This window comes from Neofelis nebulosa, chromosome 5, assembly GCF_028018385.1.
Source record: "Neofelis nebulosa isolate mNeoNeb1 chromosome 5, mNeoNeb1.pri, whole genome shotgun sequence".
In the NCBI taxonomy this organism is placed as follows: Eukaryota; Metazoa; Chordata; class Mammalia; order Carnivora; family Felidae; genus Neofelis; species Neofelis nebulosa.
Genome location: NC_080786.1, coordinates 132,748,240 through 132,766,264, shown reverse-complemented (window position 1 = coordinate 132,766,264; position 18,025 = coordinate 132,748,240). Strand labels below are relative to the sequence as shown.

Here is an 18,025-nt window from a genome sequence, read left to right as displayed (position 1 = left end):
ATTCTCATGTGTAACCACAGTTGAGAATTTGAGAACCCCTTCCTGGAACAACATGTGTCTAATGCCCCTGCTATCCCATTGAAAATCCCAGTGATTTTGAGCCATGGTTACTAATTGAAGAAAGTTGAAGCAGAAAAAATGTCTGAGGACCATCACTCTCACTGTTTTGTTAAGGATGGGGCAAGAGCCTGATTTGAAGCTAATACGATGATGGAATTAAAAATATAATTTACCTCATAATCACTATTATTGCAGAGCATATTAATGACTAATTATTTCTCTCACATTTGTTAGAAACAAGATAAGTATTTTGCCATTTTATTTTAATAGCTAGATTTATTTTTGTGGGAAAGTGGTATCTTTACAAGTGAAAATTTTAGTTTCTTGAGGCTAACATCACTATTGACATTAAGTGATATAAATGAAAAATTGTAAAGAATTTAAAGAGACAGGGAAGCTATTTTTAAATTTATATAAAATTGGAAATCGAAACATTAAAATTTATAGTTACATATGAAAATAAGATTATTTAAAATTTACCTCTTTATATTATGAGGTCTCATAATGTAGAGAAACTACTTTGTTTAAAGGAGCAAATGTACAAATAGGTGCCAATTACTGTTGGAAATAGATTGCTTAGATGAGACTCATCCTTATAAATATTTTCTAAAAACATAAAATTTGAAAATATATTCCTAAAATTTAATATAGAAAATGATCAAGAAATGAAAATTATGTATTTTTGGTATTACTTTCTGTTTCTATTTTTTAAAAGCAAGATTTGGACTTCTCCCTCTTGTGTTATCCTATCTATATCAGCAGTTCAAAACTGGGTACAATTTTGTGTTCTCCCCAGGAGACATTTGGCAATATCTGAAGACAGTTTTGACTGTCACACTGAGGGAAAACAGAGCAACTGGCATTTTGTAGGTCAAAGCCACATGTGCTGCTAAATATCCCATAATATGAGCAGTCTCGCAAAGAGAGAAAAAGATCTGGCCCAAAGTGTAAATAGCATGAGGCTTAATTGTTTTGCTTTTTTAAAATTTCTTTTGTTTAATGTTCATTTATTTATTTTGAGAGGGAGAGAGAGAGAGAGAGCGAGCTTGAGTAGGGGAGGGGCAGAGAGAGAAGGAGAACCTCAAACAAGCTTTGGGCTGCCAGTACAGAGTCCGACGCAGGGCTTGAACTCATAAACTGTGAGATATGACCTGAGCCTAAATCAAGAGTTGGACGCATAACTGACTGAGCCACCCAGGCTGGCCCCAAGTCTTAGTTGTTTTAAATTAACTTGTTAAAAGCTTCATATTATCTTTAAAAAGCCAAAAAATTAGGACACCTGGGTGGCTCAGTCGGTTAAGCTCCGACTTCAGCTCAAGTCATGATCTTACTGTTCATGAGTTGGAGCCCCGCATCAGGCTTGCTGCTGTCAGTGCAGAGCCTGCTTTGGATCCTCTCTCCTGTGGTCTCTCTCTCTGCTCCACCCTCTGTCCTGCACTCTCTGTCTCTCTCTGCTCCACCCCTGCTCTCTCAAAAATAAACATTTTTTTAAAAAGCCAATAAATTGATGTTTCAATCAATAATGCAATTTAATAACTATTTATAAATGGCAAAGTATCAACTAGAGTATCTAAAATAATACCTATACTTTGTTGAAACTAAAACAGATATGTATCAAATATCTGCTAGAATGTCCATATCTTGTTTGTTATTGTCTAAAGTCACATATGTAATCTCTCTTCACTGGTAGAAAAGAGCAGGTGCATATGCTGTGTGATGACTGCTGTGAATGAGCTTGCTCAACGGGCATTCCAATCCCCAGCCCACTTTTAGCATATGAAACCAACAAAAATATACAACAAACTGCAGTTCCTCGATGTAATTTATAGTCCTAGTTCTAGATGTGATTTTATGTGTATAACTATATATATCTAGTTGTAGATATAATTTATATATGCATTGTTACATATATATGAACAGTCTTAAATGCAGGTTAAGTGCAACAAACAGGATTTTTAGAGCAATACTAAAAAGTCAGTGAGGAAAAGAATGCCTTAAAGATCATGTTAAAGAGGCAGGTGGAGGCCCAGAGATGCGAGGAGTTGTAGATCCAGCAAAGTGTTTGGATTTTAGTGTAAGTGTAAAAGGAAACAAATGAAGGGGTTTTTGTGGGTGTGTGTATGCGAGACCCCATATGGACATGTTGAAAGATGACGAGTGTGTAAGAATGGACTGGATGGTGGAAGAGGGGAAGGAGGCAGCCTGGTTAAGGGTTATCCCAGTAGCTCAGGTGGACCAGGAGAAAGCAGTAGAGCTCAAGTAGGGACGATGGATGAAAGAGCTCTTTGGAGCTAGAATCAATAGGGTTGGGAGGAGGATTAGATAGAATGGGGTGAGTATTATGGGTTGAATTGTGTCCCCCCAAAAGAGGTGTCAAAGTCCTAACTCCCACTACCTCATAACGTGACCTTGTTTTGGAAAGAGGGTCTTTGCAGATGTGCCCTAGTTAATATCATTAGGGTGGACTCTGATTCCAATACAGCTGGTGTTCTTATAACAAGAGAGAAATTTGGACAGAGATACAAACACACAGAGGAGAAGACCACGTGACGATGGAGGCAGAGACAGGAGTTTCCCTGGCACAGGGCAAGGAACACCAAGGATGGCTGGCAAACCCCAGAAGTCTGAAGAGACAAGGAAGGATTCCCTCCTACAGGTTTCAGAAGGAAGCAGCCCTGCTGGCTCCTGGATTTTAGAGATTTCTGACCCCCAGCATGGCCAAAAGATAAATTTATGTTGCTTAAGCCCCCCAGCTTGTGGTACTTTGTTATAGAAGTCCTAGGAAACTAATATCGTTGAGGGAGAGAGAAGCATGATGCATTCTCAAAATACAACTGACTTTTGGCCCGTGAATAGTTTCTGAAAGTTTCCTTTTTTTTGTGAAGCCTTCACAAAACATTTCCCCTTTATGATTTCCACTAACCCCTTGTACTTGCCCTGCTCTTTTTGGCACTCTTGAATTGATGAAAAATTATTATCATCCCATCTTGTGATAGAGACTGGGGAGAGACAAAGACCACTAAAGCAGAGCTCTGTATTCAAGTTCCCTTAATCATAAACTTTTAATATGTGTGTTTATACCATTGAAGTATAAGGCTATGTATTCTCAGAATTCGTAAGTACACTCATTCAGGGCTGGACACATAGTACGTAATGGAAATAATTTTAAAGACAATAATGCTGTGTAGTATTATACAAACATTAATAAAACTAGAAGGTATCAGATGAGCACTGGGTGTTGTATGGAAACCAATTTGACAATAAATTTAATATTAAAAAAACTAGAAGGTATCAAAAAGGCAATTAAAAATAAGCTTTGGGTTAAAAGAAATGCCTGAATTATTCATACCTCTATTGCTTACTAGCTGTATGATTATAGGATATTAATTTCTACCTTTATATTTTATGAGAATTAAATGAGTATTTGAACTATTTATTACAGGCCAGGCATATGGGAAACAGTAATACATGGTGCCTTATATTAATATTATTAATATTTCTATTTGTTGAATGGAATTGAACTAATAAATATGTAAAATGTCTCTTGTGCTAGCTGAAGTTAGGATGACATCTTCAGTATAATCTTCCAACTTTATAGTTGGTCTATTGTGGATTCTTCCAATTATGTGTTTTCCAGGAGTGTGCCTGAATGAATTTCTGAGTACCTTAATGAGTTAGTCTTATTCCACAATTATTCCTTTAGGAATTTCATATATCTTTTCTTAATTATTTACTACACTGTACATTTACTCAAATTACTTATTAAGTTGGTTACCAATTTAATGTTACATTTTCCTGTACTTTGTTCTTATCCATGTTTTCTGTTTATTACATGATTAGAATTACTTTCATCTTGTTCACGTTTTTATTTTTCCTATTTAAAACAAAATAAGATCTTGTCTGCTGCTTACTTATGAATTATTTATTTTTTGAAACATTATTGCATTTGATCATGAATTTTTCTCATCTGTTTTACCATTTCTCTACACTATCACTTCATTTTTTTCTCTCCCAGATCTCTTGATCAATATATGTTAATGATTAAAATAACATATTTCATGAAAATTGGTTTTAAAAACAGCTATGGAATGATATATAAAGGAATCCCCCATGGCACAAAAACGGACACTCAGATCAATGGAACAGAATAGAGAACCCAGAAATGGACCCAGAAATATATGGCGAACTAATCTGTGACAAAGCAGGAAAGAATATCCAATGGAATAAAGACAGTCTCTTCAGCAAGTGGTGCTGGGAAAACTGGACAGCAATATGCAGAAGAATGAACCTGGAGCACTTTCTCACACCATACACAAAAATAAACTCAAAATGGATGAAAGACCTAAATGTAAGACAGGAAGCCATCAAAATCCTCGAGGAGAAAGCAAGCAAAAACCTCTTTGACCTTGGCTGCAGCAACTTCTTATTCAACACGTCTCCGGAGGCAAGGGAAACAAAAGCAAAAATGAACTATTGGGACCTCGTCAAAATAAAGAGCTTCTGCACAGTGAAGGAAACCGTCAGCAAAACTAAAAGGCAACCGACAAAATGGGAGAAGATATTTGCAAATGACATACCAGATAAAGGGTTAGTATCCAAAATCTATAAAGAACTTATCCAACTCAGCACCCAAAAAACAAATAATCCAGTGAAGAAATGGGCAAAAGACGTGAATAGACACTTCTCCAAAGAAGATATCCAGATGGCCAACCGACACATGAAAAAATGCTCAGTCATCATCAGGGAAATACAAATTAAAACCACAATGAGATACCACCTTATACCTGTCAGAATGGGTAACATTAACACCTCAGACAACAATAGATGTTGGCAAGGATGCAGAGAAAGAGGATCTCTTTTGCATTGCTGGTGGGAATGCAAGCTGGTGCAGTCACTCTGGAAAACAGTATGGAGGGTCCTCAAAAAATTAAAAATAGAACTACCCTACGACTCAGCAATTGCACTACTAGGTATTTATCCAAGGGATACAGGTGTGCTGTTTTGAAGGGACACATGCACCCCAATGTTGATAGCACTATCAACAATAGCCAAAGTATGGAAAGAGCCCAAATGTCCATCGACGGATGAATAGATAAAGAAGATGTGGTATATATATACAATGGAGTATTACTCAGCAATCAGAAAGAATGAAATCTTGTCATTTGCAACTACGTGGATAGAACTAGAGGGTATTATGCTAAGTGAAATTAGTCAGAGAAAGACAAATATCATATGACTTCACTCATATGAGGACTTTAAGACACAGAACAGATGAACATAAGGGAAGGGAAGCAAAAATAATATAAAAATAGGGAGGGGGGCAAAACATAAGAGACTCTTAAATATGGAGAACAAACAGAGGGTTACTGGAGGGGCTGTGGGAGAGGGGATGGGCTAAATGGGTAACGGGCATTAAGGAATCTACTTCTGAAATCATTGTTGCACTATATGCTAACTAATTTGGATGTAAATTTAAAAAAATAAAATGAAAAAAAATAAAAAAAGGAATCCCCCAAAGAACTCATGTAGTTACAAAAAAAACAAAAGAAATTATGGATATGTTAGTTAGCTTGATTGTAATAATCATTTCACAACACATACATATATCAGACATGTTTTACACCATAAGTATATATAACTTTTGTCAATTGTACCTCAATGAAGCTAGAAAAATACTGGCTTAGCTGCTATGAAAGTTTACTAATTTGGCAACTGTAATTCTGAGATGGACCTATGTTCTTACTTTTAAACAATAATAAATTGCTTGCTTAAGATTTATCTATTTTACCTAGGAAATAATTCTACAAGTATGATACCTTAAATGGGTACTTTGTTACCAAAATCCAGGAAATGGATTTTGTGTACTTTTCAATATGCCCATTTAAAACATTTAGTGGAATTATTTGCTTATCGATTTACTGATTTAACCAGAAGTTTGTATCTGTGGCATGTTATACGATCAGGTGCTCATGTTCATTTTTTAAAGATAGACACATCATTAGCAAGTATCAGCATAAGGTCAATAGCTGGAAATACTGGTTCATTAACTTTATTGATGCTGTGTCAGTGGAATTCATGTGATTAATTTAGTTTAGTCCATGAATTTTTATTTATAACTTTTCCTTTTTTTGTCTTCTACCCTAGCCTACACTCAAGAAAGCATTACCTTATATTTTCCTATAACACTATAATATTTAATTTTATATTTTTCTTGAAGCACCTAAAATTTATATTTGTGAAAAGTCTGAGGTGAGAGCTAACTTATTTGTCCAAATATTCAACTAATTTTCCAACACCATTTATGAATAATGTTTCTTTTCTTCCCTGATATTAAGTGCCATCTTTTCCAAATACTTAATCATGGGCCTCTTTCTGAATGTTGTATTTAGTTTTATGGGTTTCATTGTCTATTCTTACATAAATACCATAGTACTTTTAAAGTATATTTGACATTTGGTAGGTAAGACAGATTCTCCTTATTGTTCATCTTCAAATTCCTACAGATTTATCTTTTATACGAAATGTAGAATCAGTCGACAAAATTCTATTAAATTTTTTTTTTTCAACGTTTTTTATTTTTATTTTTGGGACAGAGAGAGACAGAGCATGAACGGGGGAGGGGCAGAGAGAGAGGGAGACACAGAATCGGAAGCAGGCTCCAGGCTCTGAGCCATCGGCCCAGAGCTTGACGCGGGGCTCGAACTCACGGACCGCGAGATCGTGACCTGGCTGAAGTCGGACGCTTAACTGACTGCGCCACCCAGACGCCCCGACAAAATTCTATTAAATCCTAATGGATATTGATTTTACTATTTTACATTGCCATCGACTTTTTGTATTAATTAAGAAAAACTATGCTGAGACTTACCATCAATGAAGATGTTACACCTATTTATTCAGGAATTCTTGTGCCATTCCATACATTTTTATAATTTTCTCTTTAGAAGTCAAAATACTTTTTTTTCAGTTTTTAAATTTCTATTCTATTCTATCTCTAAATATATTTCTTTTTCATTCTGATATTTTATTTAATCCTTCTCTTACTTATTTTCCCTGAGTCACTCTTATCTAACATTTTTTGTTATTATCCTAAATATTTTCACGTAATTCAGTTTTAGTTTTGTTGGTCATGTTTGAATTTTTAATTTCATAAATTTTAGTATATTTTTACATTTTGTTTTCTGAAAATTTACTTTGAAAATTTTCTACTATCATAAGTTGAATACTCATCTTTCTAATGAAGTGTATCCCTAAGCACTTTACATTTGTTGTTATCACTGTGGAAGTGATTTTCTGTCTTCTATTGGCAGGATTTAGAAAAACTATTGATATTTTATACATTGTACTTTAATCCTAAAGTGCTAAACCCACTTTATTGGTTTTATTATAAATATAGTGGCTTTCCCCTCTCACATATATTAATAATATGTACAAAATTATCTTTCCAGTTTCACTTCTTTTCTTGTTTATTTTATTTATTTCTTATTCTTATTTTATTGCATTGCCTAAAACCTCAAGTATAGTGATAGATAGTAATAGCGATAGCAGAAATTACAGTTCTGTTTCTGACTTTAGTAGGAAAGTGTAGAATGTTTTCCATTAGCGGTTTCAAGCATTATATACATCTTGGACTTCCAATAAACATGCAGTGTTAGAATAAGAGAATTTTATTATCTTCCTAGTTTGCCAGATTTTTAATCTGTTTTTTGATTTGTTTTACTTGAATGGTTATTGAGTTTTATACTTGTTTTTTGCGTTAGTAGTGATTATAACTTGTATGCATAAAATACTTTTCTTAATTTTTACTTTTGGGGCTTTCTTCCTTGACTTCATATGTGGTCATTCTTTGTAAATACTGTATGTGCATTTCAATTTAATGTGTATTGCATTTTGAATGCAGTAGTGTTTACTTTTTATGTTACTTAAATCGTCCTTTTGTCTTGTAAATATTGGTCTATTTTATTTATTATTTTTTTTTAAATTTTTTTTAACGTTTATTTATTTTTGAGACAGAGAGAGACAGAGCATGAACAGGGGAGGGTCAGAGAGAGGAAGACACAGAATCTGAAACAGGCTCCAGGCTCTGAGCTGTCAGCACAGAGCCTGACACGGGGCTCGAACTCAAGGACCGCGAGATCATGACCTGAGCCGAAGTCGGCCGCTTAACCAACTGAGCCACCCAGGCACCCCAATATTGGTCTATTTTATCTACTAGTTTCTGGAAAAAGTACGCTAAATTTCCCATGATGGTTGTAAGAATGTTAATTTCTCCTTTTGTTAGGTTCAAAAAGTTTCACAGTTTTTAAATCATTTTCTTGGGCGGATCATTTCTTTTCCAGCATGAAATATCCCACTTTGTATTTTCTGTTGATCCTAACCTTAAATTTTAGTTTTCTGACATTAATGATACTACATTATTTTATGTATATTTAAAAAGCAAAACTCCACTCAGTGAATCAATTCCATGAGAGGCATTACCAGTATAGTACTTAGACTTCAGAAAATGTAGCTGATGACTGATTATACATGAAGGGATGTAAAAAAAAAAGAGATAAAAATATGATAAGGACTTGCATTAGTAAAAAAATAAAATGATATTTTCAGGAACAAGCAAAGGGAGGCTAATGAGTTTTGTTTTGTTGATGTTAAGATTGTGGCAAAGATATTTCTTTAAAAATTTTTTTAATGTTTTATTTATTTTTGAGAGATAGAGAGAGACAGAATGCAAGCAGAAGAGAGAGAAGAGAAGAAGAGAGAGGGGGAGACACAGAATCTGAAGCAGGCTCCAGGCTCTGAGCTGTCAGTACAGAGCCCAATTTGGGGCTTGAACCCATGAACCGTGAGATCATGATCTGAACTGAAGCTGGACGCTCAACTGACTGAGCGTCCCAGGTGCCCCTGGCAAAGATATTTCTATTATGCCTTTGCAAATAGAGTTTTAGAACTCAAGTTCACCCTGATAAAATGCTCAAAATAATTTTTGAATTCTTTTCAAGAATTTAGTTATCATCCGGGAATTCAACAATCCATCTTTTCCCCCCTCACCTTTACTTCTCTAGCATTTAAATAAAGTGTCTGGGAAATAGTAAGACCTCAGTCAAGGCATGTTAACTTGAACTGGGAGGGAGGCAGCTTTCTGATTCATACCTAGCATTAATAGTACTACTTTTCTTCATAATATATCCCTGCTCTACTTGGTTTAAGCAACACAGGAAGAAGGGAAATTTACTAAAAGTTTTTCATGGTCTTCAGTGAAGCAGCTTTCCTAGTTTTTAATGCAACAAAGAGGTCTAAGAGAGAATGTAGAGGGAGATAAAGCAGGAACAGAAACCAGATGGCAGTATGTAAGAAACTACAAAAAGAAAACATACGCTTTGGACATAAAATCTTTCAAATAATTTTGTCAGCAAATAATTCTTGTCTTTCCAATAAATTTGTCAGCAAATAATTCTATCAGCAGGGGAAGGTAGCTATTGGGAGCCATAGGTCAAGTGACATTTGTTTTCAAGGAAAATAGAGAGTGGGAGGAATAGTGCTGAACATAAACTACAGAGTTAGAAATTGAAAGCATAGGGACAGAATTTGAAAATACATAAATGGAAGGATGATTTAAATAGCGCTCAGAGAGAAGAGCAGAAAGCCAAGGATTAAATCCTGGGATGGGGAATACGAAGGTCCCTTCAAGGTGATAGAGGAAAAACAGTGAGGTGTGTGGGCAACTAAGAGCTTAAATACCCATGAGGTCAGAAACCTCTGGCGTTCTCGTCATCAGGGAAAACAAAAATGATTTGATATGTTTTGTAAGCAGATGTAATTCCCAGGGTCAAACAAAATTCTAAGTCTTCCACTTCCCTTTCTTTATTCCTTTTCAACTTAGAATCCCCACACACAACCCTTACTCACATCCTCCATGCCCTGATAGTGATTCGCTCATACGGAGGTCTGTATTTCATCTCCTCATGCATCTGAGTCAACTTTCAGACAAGGAGGAGCCCCTCAGCACAGACTAGGCTACAGTGCTGTGTTTTGGAGTCTAGGCCAAGATCAGGGAAGAGGCCAGGCTATAGAGATTGAAGCCAATCAAATGAGAGAAAACTTACAGGGGAGTAATTTATAGCCAAGTCACAGACTGGCCAACTCAGTCACTGTTCAGAAGAAGCCATACAAAGAGAATTAAAAAGCCAGGAGAAGAGAGGGAGAGTCTTTAAACGTGGGGGACTAAAGAAAGACTCTGAGTGTAAAAAGGACTAGTTGCTTTTTAAAGGGCACTTCAGGCCTACAGCATGTGCATGTGAGGAGTTGCTAAAAGCTTAGACTCTGACCTGTTTCCCTACTGTGTTTTTTGCTCCAAAACTGTCTGCTCAACCCTGATCCTCCCCACTTATCTCAGCTTTGTATTGGGGGGGGGGGACAAGGAATGTCTAATTAAAATGTATAATAGACAGCCTCCATAAGTAATAATTTGTAAGCTTAGAAAAGGATTTTTGTGTTTTGTTTTGTTTTCCAAACCCAGATGACTGTCTAATCAGCAGAATGTGTTGGAGGAAGTGAGCAAAACCCTGGCCTGAATGTTGGTAAATTGGACCAGTTAACTTATGGCTTCAATTTAACTATGTTTGAATCAGAAATCTGTATTTTATTAGTCCAAGCCTTTTCTAATTTTTCATTTTCTTTATTTTCCTTTACTTTCTCCTTAGTTCTTAGTAAAGTTATTTTCAGATTTTAGCTTTGTTAAGCAAGGAGCAAGATGGGAAGTGAGTTTTTTGTCCATTTTTGGGTCTTGCAGCAAGTAGACAACCTGGTGTCCCTTGAGGCTGAAATAAAGCCAAAAGAGAACCAAGAGGGAGGTGTAAATCCTGGGAAGAGAAAAATCATCCACACAGCCATGGTTTTTGTCTGTGATGATCTCGGTCTTAATCTACTCTGGCTGCTGTAAAAGAATACCATATACTGGGTGCCTTATAAACAATAGAAACGTATTTCTCATATCTCAAAGTTCTGGAGGCTGGGAAGTCCAAGATGAAGGCACCGGAAAATTTGCTGGTGAGGTTCTGCTTCCTGGTTCATATATGGTTGTCTTTTCTTTTTCTTCTTCTTCTTCTTTTTAAATGTTTATATGTTTATTTATTTATTTTTGAGAGAGAGAGAAAGAGAGAGAGAGAGAGAATGTGCACAAGTGGGGCAGGGGCAGAGAGAGGGGAGACAGCATCTGAAGTAGGCTCCAGGCTTCCACCTGTCAGTGCCGAGCCTGACATGGGGCTCAAACCCATGAACTGTGAGATGATGACCTGAGCCAAAGTCGGATGCTTAACTGACTGATCCACCCAGTCGCTCCTATATATGGTTGTCTTTTCAATGTATGTGTCCATGTGTGGTGGCAAGGGATCTCTCTGGGGTCTCTTTTTAATAAAACATTAATTCCATTCATGAGAACTCCACTCTCATGATCTAATCACCTCCCAGAGGCCCCACCTCCAAATACTATCACATTGTGTGTTAGGTTTCAACATACAAAGTTTTGGGGGACACAGTCTATAGCAATCTTCCATGTATACTTTTCTTTTTTATTCCACAGAATTTGTCTGTATTTATTTCTAAAATCTAGCTTTTTTGTAATGCTATTTTAAGAACCTGGCTGCATAGTCTTACTAAAATAGTTTTCAAGATAGGAAGCAAAATCTACATATTTATCAAGCTCTTCCCATGATGCTTAAACTTCCAGCAAGGCACACTCTACATGACAGTGAAGTAAAACTCTGAACAAGTCCTATTTTGTTTTTGTGCTTTCATTAAACTATCTGAGAATTGAAAAGGATTCAACTTGAAGAACATGACTTCAGTTATTTCATGAGGGCTAGGAATTTCCCAAACGAAAAAATCCCCCCAACTGTTATATCACCGATGAACAGTTTTCAACAGTTGATTTTTTTCTTCCATATTAATTTTCCTAATGTTCTTCCAGATGATAAAGAAAAGGGACCATACTAAGTTCAAACAGTATGTAACTTCCATGTTGCTACAAACGGCCATATTTCATTCTTTCTCATTGCCATGTAGTACTCCATTGTGTATATAAACCACAATTTCTTTATCCGTTCATCAGTTGATGGACATTTAGGCTTTTTCCACAATTTGGCTGTTGAGAGTGCTGCTATAAACATTGGGGTGCAAGTGCCCCTATACGTCAGCACTCCTGTATCCCTTGGGTAAATTCCTAGCAGCGCTACTGCTGGGTCATAGGGTAGGTCTATTTTTAATTTTTTGAGGAACCTTTGTAGCAACGTGGATGGAACTGGAGAGTGTGATGCTAAGTGAAATAAGCCATACAGAGAAAGACAGATACCATATGGTTTCACTCTTATGTGGATCCTGAGAAACTTAACAGAAACCCATGGGGGAGGGGAAGGAAAAAAAAAGAAAAAAAAGAGGTTAGAGTGGGAGAGAGAGCCAAAGCTTAAGAGACTTTTAAAAACTGAGAACAAACTGAGGGTTGATGGGGGGTGGGAGGGAGGGAAGGGTAGGTGATGGGCATTGAAGAGGGCATCTTTTGGGATGAGCACTGGGTAATGTATGGAAACTAATTTGACAATAAATTTCATATAATATAAAAAAAACCCAGTATGTAACTTAATTACCCAGTATGTAATTTAAGTTAGATAGCTAACTTAGTTAGCTATCTGCCATGACATATGGGGCATAGGACATCTGAGATTACAACGCTTAGAAAATAGTGAAAGCTCACCAAATAGTTATCTGCTGACTGATAAGAAGAGAAACATTTTAATTTTTTTTTTAACGTTTATTTATTTTTGAGACAGAGAGAGACAGAGCATGAATGGGGGAGGGTCACAGAGAGAAGGAGACACAGAATCCGAAACAGGCTCCAGGCTCTGAGCTGTCAGCACAGAGCCCGACGCAGGGCTCGAACCCACGGACCGTGAGATCATGACCTGAGCCGAAGTCAGACGCTTAACCGACTGAGCCACCCAGGCGCCCCAAGAAGAGAAACATTTTATAAGGAGGAAGAGATGAAATTGAGTTATGTGGTCACTAAAAACAAACCACTTATAATTTGGCTTTGACCTTCCCAGAAATATTTCAATGTGTTGCCTCTTAGTAGCTTCATGACGTATAATTCTACCTCCTATTACATTTTTTAAAGTATAATTTTTTAAATGTTTATTCGTTTTTGAGAGAGACCGAGCATGAGTGGGGGAGGGGCCAAGGGACAGAGGGAGACACAGAACTCGAAGCAAGCTCCAGGCTCTGAGCTGTCAGCACAGAACCCAATGCAGGGCTGGAACGCATGAACTGTGAGATTGTGATCTGAGCCGAAATGGGATGCTTAACCAACTGAGCCGCCCAGGCGCCCCTGAAGTATAATTTTTATTCAGGGAAATACACTCATCTTAAATGTAGAGTAAATGACAAATGCATATGCTTGTATTATCCTCATCCCTATCAAGATGGAATGTTTTCAGCATCCTAGGAACTGTCTTCCTTTTCTTTCTGAGTCAATTAAACCCTCAGAGGCAACTATAGTCTAATTTTTATCGTGACATTAGTTTTGTCTGTTATAAAAATTCATTAAATGGGAATAGATTTTGGAATCATCCAAGTTCTTAGGTCATTCTTTTTATTACTGAGTAGTATTCCATTGTATGAATATGCTATTTATTTATTTTGCTAATGATGGATATCTGTATTGTTTCTAGCTTTGAGCTATTATGAATAAAACCATTATGAATATTTTTAAACAAATATTTTGTTTGACATACATTTCAGTTTACTTGGTCAAATACCAATGAATGGGATTGCTAAATTAAAGGACAAATCTAGGTTTAACTTTGTAAGAACTAGCCATTTTTCCACCAGCAATGTCTGAGAATTTTGGTTGCTCCAAAATGTCAGTATTTCAGGTTATCAAACATTTTAAACATTTTAACCATTCTAGTTGTGAAATGACATCTCATTGTATTTTGAATTTTCATTTCCTTGATGACTTATGATTCAGAGCACTTTATAATGTATTTATTTGCCTTTTGTATATCTTCCTTATTTTCCTTTGTATGGTGTTTATCCAAGTCTTATGCCCATTTAAAATTTTTTGGTTCTTTTATTGTTGTTAATTAATTATAAGAGATCTTTATATATCCTGGATACAATTTCTTTACAAGTGTTCTGAATATCTTTCCCAGGCTGTGGCTTGCCTTTTCTTTTTTTACCAGGTGTTTTTAGATGAGCAACTGTTTTGATTTTGATGGAATCCAATTTATCTTTTTGTTTTCTTTTGGTGTTTCATGCATTTTATGTTCTAGCTGAGAAACTTAAAGGGCTTACAGAAATTTTCCAACAATTTTTTTCTCTAAGTTTTATAATTTTGGTGTGTATTTTTAGATCTACAACCCATCTCAAATTATCTTTTTTGAATGTAGTAAAATAGTGGTATGGGGGTCAATGTCCTCTTTTCCTTAGGAATGTTGCCTATTTAAGCATTTTTTGTCAGGAAGATTTTTATTCTCCACTATATTGCATTTAAAGTCTTTGTAGAAAATTCATTAATTGAGTATATATTAGGTCTATTTCTAAGTCTTTTTAGTTTTATTGAATATATTTTTTTCATCCTTACACCAATCTACATTGTCTTGATTAATGCACCTTATTCTAAATCTTAAAGTCACATAATATAAATCCTCCAACGTCGTCTTTGTCAAGATTGTTTTAGACCATTTGGATACACATGTTTACATACACAATTTAGAATCACTTTCCCAGATTCTACCAAAAAATTGCAAAAAAATTTCATGGAAGCACACTGAATCCGAAGGACACTATGGGACATCTTAGCAATATTGACCCTTGCAATATATTAAATATATTTTTCACTTATTTAGATAGTTCTTAATTTCTTTTCATCAGTGATTTTGCAGTTTTCTGTGTATAGGAGGTACAGATCCAACTCTGAGACAGATTAACTTGCAGAAAGCTTAGTGCAGAGTGTTCTCTTGCAGTAAATACCTACCTATGGTGAAAGTAGTGGAAGTGAGATTGATTATTAAGAGAAGTTGGGTGAAAAGGCATCAGCTCATTTGATGGGAATATCAAAGTCTGGGACAGACCTTCAAAGTTGTCCTGAACTGGAGCAAAGTGGTCAGATGTTTATGGCCCTGAATCAATCAGTTGTTGGTCTCAGGTTGCACCAGGAGGAGATGTAGCCTTGGATGAATTCGCTCTCTCTAGCTAAGAGCAGTGTGCAGAGAGGACTCACATATGACAGCTATCTGCTACCAACACTTCCAGCAGCTAGGAGAATAATTCATTCCTTCAGTACTACAGGGCTGGTATGCTGGGTTGCACAGGACTGCATCTATATTTCACTATATTTCATCATTCGTGCCACTTGAATTCACTTGCTTCATGAAATTTCTGGGAAAAGATCTATTAGGACTCCTATGGGCCTTATTTCCCAGAGGAAATATGTTCTAGGAAGTTTTGTGCTGAAGCCAACCTCTTGGCCACAACTGATCTCCATCTTATTCTAGCCATTCAAGATTTTCCTCACCTTTGGCTAGAAAATAAACTCATTTAGAAACTTTACTTAGGGGAATGATGAAGAACCTCATATCTGAAGGTACTGAGAGCCTGGTCACGATGCCATTCTTTGCATGTGGCTGCTACACTTATTCACTAACTGGTAAGATTGTGCAAATTGGGCACCAAAACATGTTCAAGTGCGTCCTCTGAGCACTAAACTTGTTCCTCTGTTGTGTAACAGTAGCTCTAGCTCCTTGTGATAATCAAGGACACTACCCCTCAGGTCCATGATTCCTCTGTGTTTCTGCTTTTTTTTTTTCTGGGCATGAGTTCAGAGTTCTCAGGTAATTGCCAGAGAATAAAATCTATTGAAACTCTTGCTGGTACCAATTACAACAGCTAACCATTCGGAAAATCAGGATCTACAAAGACCTTTACTGAGGTCAGTGTTGCAAAGACTTGATGCAGGAGTTAAGCAAAGTGATGATAAGCAGGTAAACACTTTCACTTTTACATCTTGATTTCTAGACCCATGATTTCTATTAATTGAAGACATAGTATCATACACTGGTTGCAAATTAAGAGTATATATTGCATCCTTGAAGGCGGTGCTCATCCTCACATAATAACATATCTGAGCTTGTGCCTCAGTCGCAACTTCAATAAGCCACTCTATTAAAAGGTCAGTCCAGCAGCTTCTGGTGGTGGTATATGCATTAAGATCAGTGTATTCCATTGTTGTGTGCCCACTGCCATACTTCTCACTGTAAAATTAGTCCTTTGGTTTTGCTTGTCCATTGTTTATGCTTGAAGATACAATGCTCTGTAGACATTTGGGTATTGGAGCTAGTTGAGGTTTTATGAAGCAGAAAATATACAGAATATATGTCAATGCTAGTCAAGATGAATCGCTGCCAGGGTGAAGGGGGTCTAATGTCAAATTGACACTAAGTGGCTCTTTGGTGTTTTCCTCAAATGGTGCCATATTGGGAGTTGAACATTGTTCTGTGTTTCTGACAGATTGGATATATGTTTTTGTTAATTGGAATGTCTAGTCTACTGGCATTTAATATAATTATCAGGACTGGTTTGATTCATCCATTTTGAAGAGACGGGGGAGTGGGGGCAGTGGGGTGCTTAATCATCTGATTAAGGGGTGCTGAATCAAGGGGGGGTCTGACAAGCCAGCAGCTTGGGGTTCTGCAGCCACGGCCCCAAATGCCAAAGTTGAAGGTGCGTGGCACCATGTGCGTGGGGTGGGGTGGGGTGGGTGGGTCCTGGTCTTTGGCTTCTGGATTCGGACCTGTTTTGGCAACAAACACGCCTCAGCCTGTCAGAAATCAAAAGGTCATTGATTCTTCAGTGTCAGGAGTCTGATGATGCTGATGAAGATTATGGAAGAGATTCAGGCTCTTCCAGCTAAGAAAATTTGACCATCTCTCCAAGAAGCTAAAAGTAACAGGCAGTCTAGAAAGAATTCACAGGAATACAGGGAGGACTCAGAAGAAAAATATGTGAAGACCAAGAAGGATGATTCTCACTCTGCAGAGGACAGTGGAGATGAAAGAGATCCTAAAAATGTGCACCAGCAACAGCAGGCAGCCTCTTAAGCAGCTTCCAGTCACAGAGAGATGCTCATGGAAGATGTGAGCAGTGGAGAAGAGCAAGAAGACGAGTCAGAGGCACCATTCCAGGAGAAAGATTCAGGCAGCAATGATGATTTCCTAGTGGAAGATGTTGATGATAGTGACTATGGCAGCTCAAAAAAGAAAAAGAAAATGATGGTTAAGAAGTCCAAAGCTGAGAGAAAAGAAAAGAAAACTCCCAGACCCAGGCCAAAGGCTACAGTGATGCCAAGCCCTGTGAAAGACAAAAGGAAAAGCAGGTGGCCCCATAGCTTCAAAGGCTTCAAGGGAAAAGATTCCTTCTCTTAAAGAAGAAGTCAAGGAACCAGAAAGCCTTCCAGAAAAGAAATCCTCTGAAGGCCCTCCACTGGAGGAATCTGGGGACAAAGGGTCTGAAGATGAAGCCTGGTATGGGGAGGATTAAAAAAGTGATGATGGTTTGGGAGGAGATTTTATTTAAAAAAAAGAAAAAAGAAAAAAGAGGGAAAAAGAAAGAAAACCTACTTACCGTACAACATGTTTTCAGCTATGGCTTCATGCTTTCAATGTTTTGTTTTGTTTTGTTTTTTCCTTTTCTTGAATATAACATTCTCTCTCTCCCTCCCTCCCTCTTAAAGAAAATCATTGTATGTTTCATTATCTTTTTGTCTATTGGTTTTCTCTTTGCCATCACCCCTTTTTCTATTCCTTCCCAATGAAAGCCATGTCAGAGTAATCACTGGATTGACTGCTTCGTCTTTTTATTTTTAATGGAAGGTATACCACAGTTGTAAAGCAATAAGATTTGAGATGAACGCTATAGAAAT

General features: G+C 36.8%; 1 protein-coding gene and 1 pseudogene across 1 annotated transcript in view; both read left to right on the top strand.

Annotated features, from left to right (window-relative positions):
- Positions 1–18,025, top strand: part of LOC131513198 (uncharacterized) — a 434,303-nt gene that overhangs the window by 320,825 nt on the left and 95,453 nt on the right. The window lies entirely within an intron of this gene.
- LOC131513023 (nuclear ubiquitous casein and cyclin-dependent kinase substrate 1-like) lies at positions 16,813–17,645 on the top strand (annotated as a pseudogene).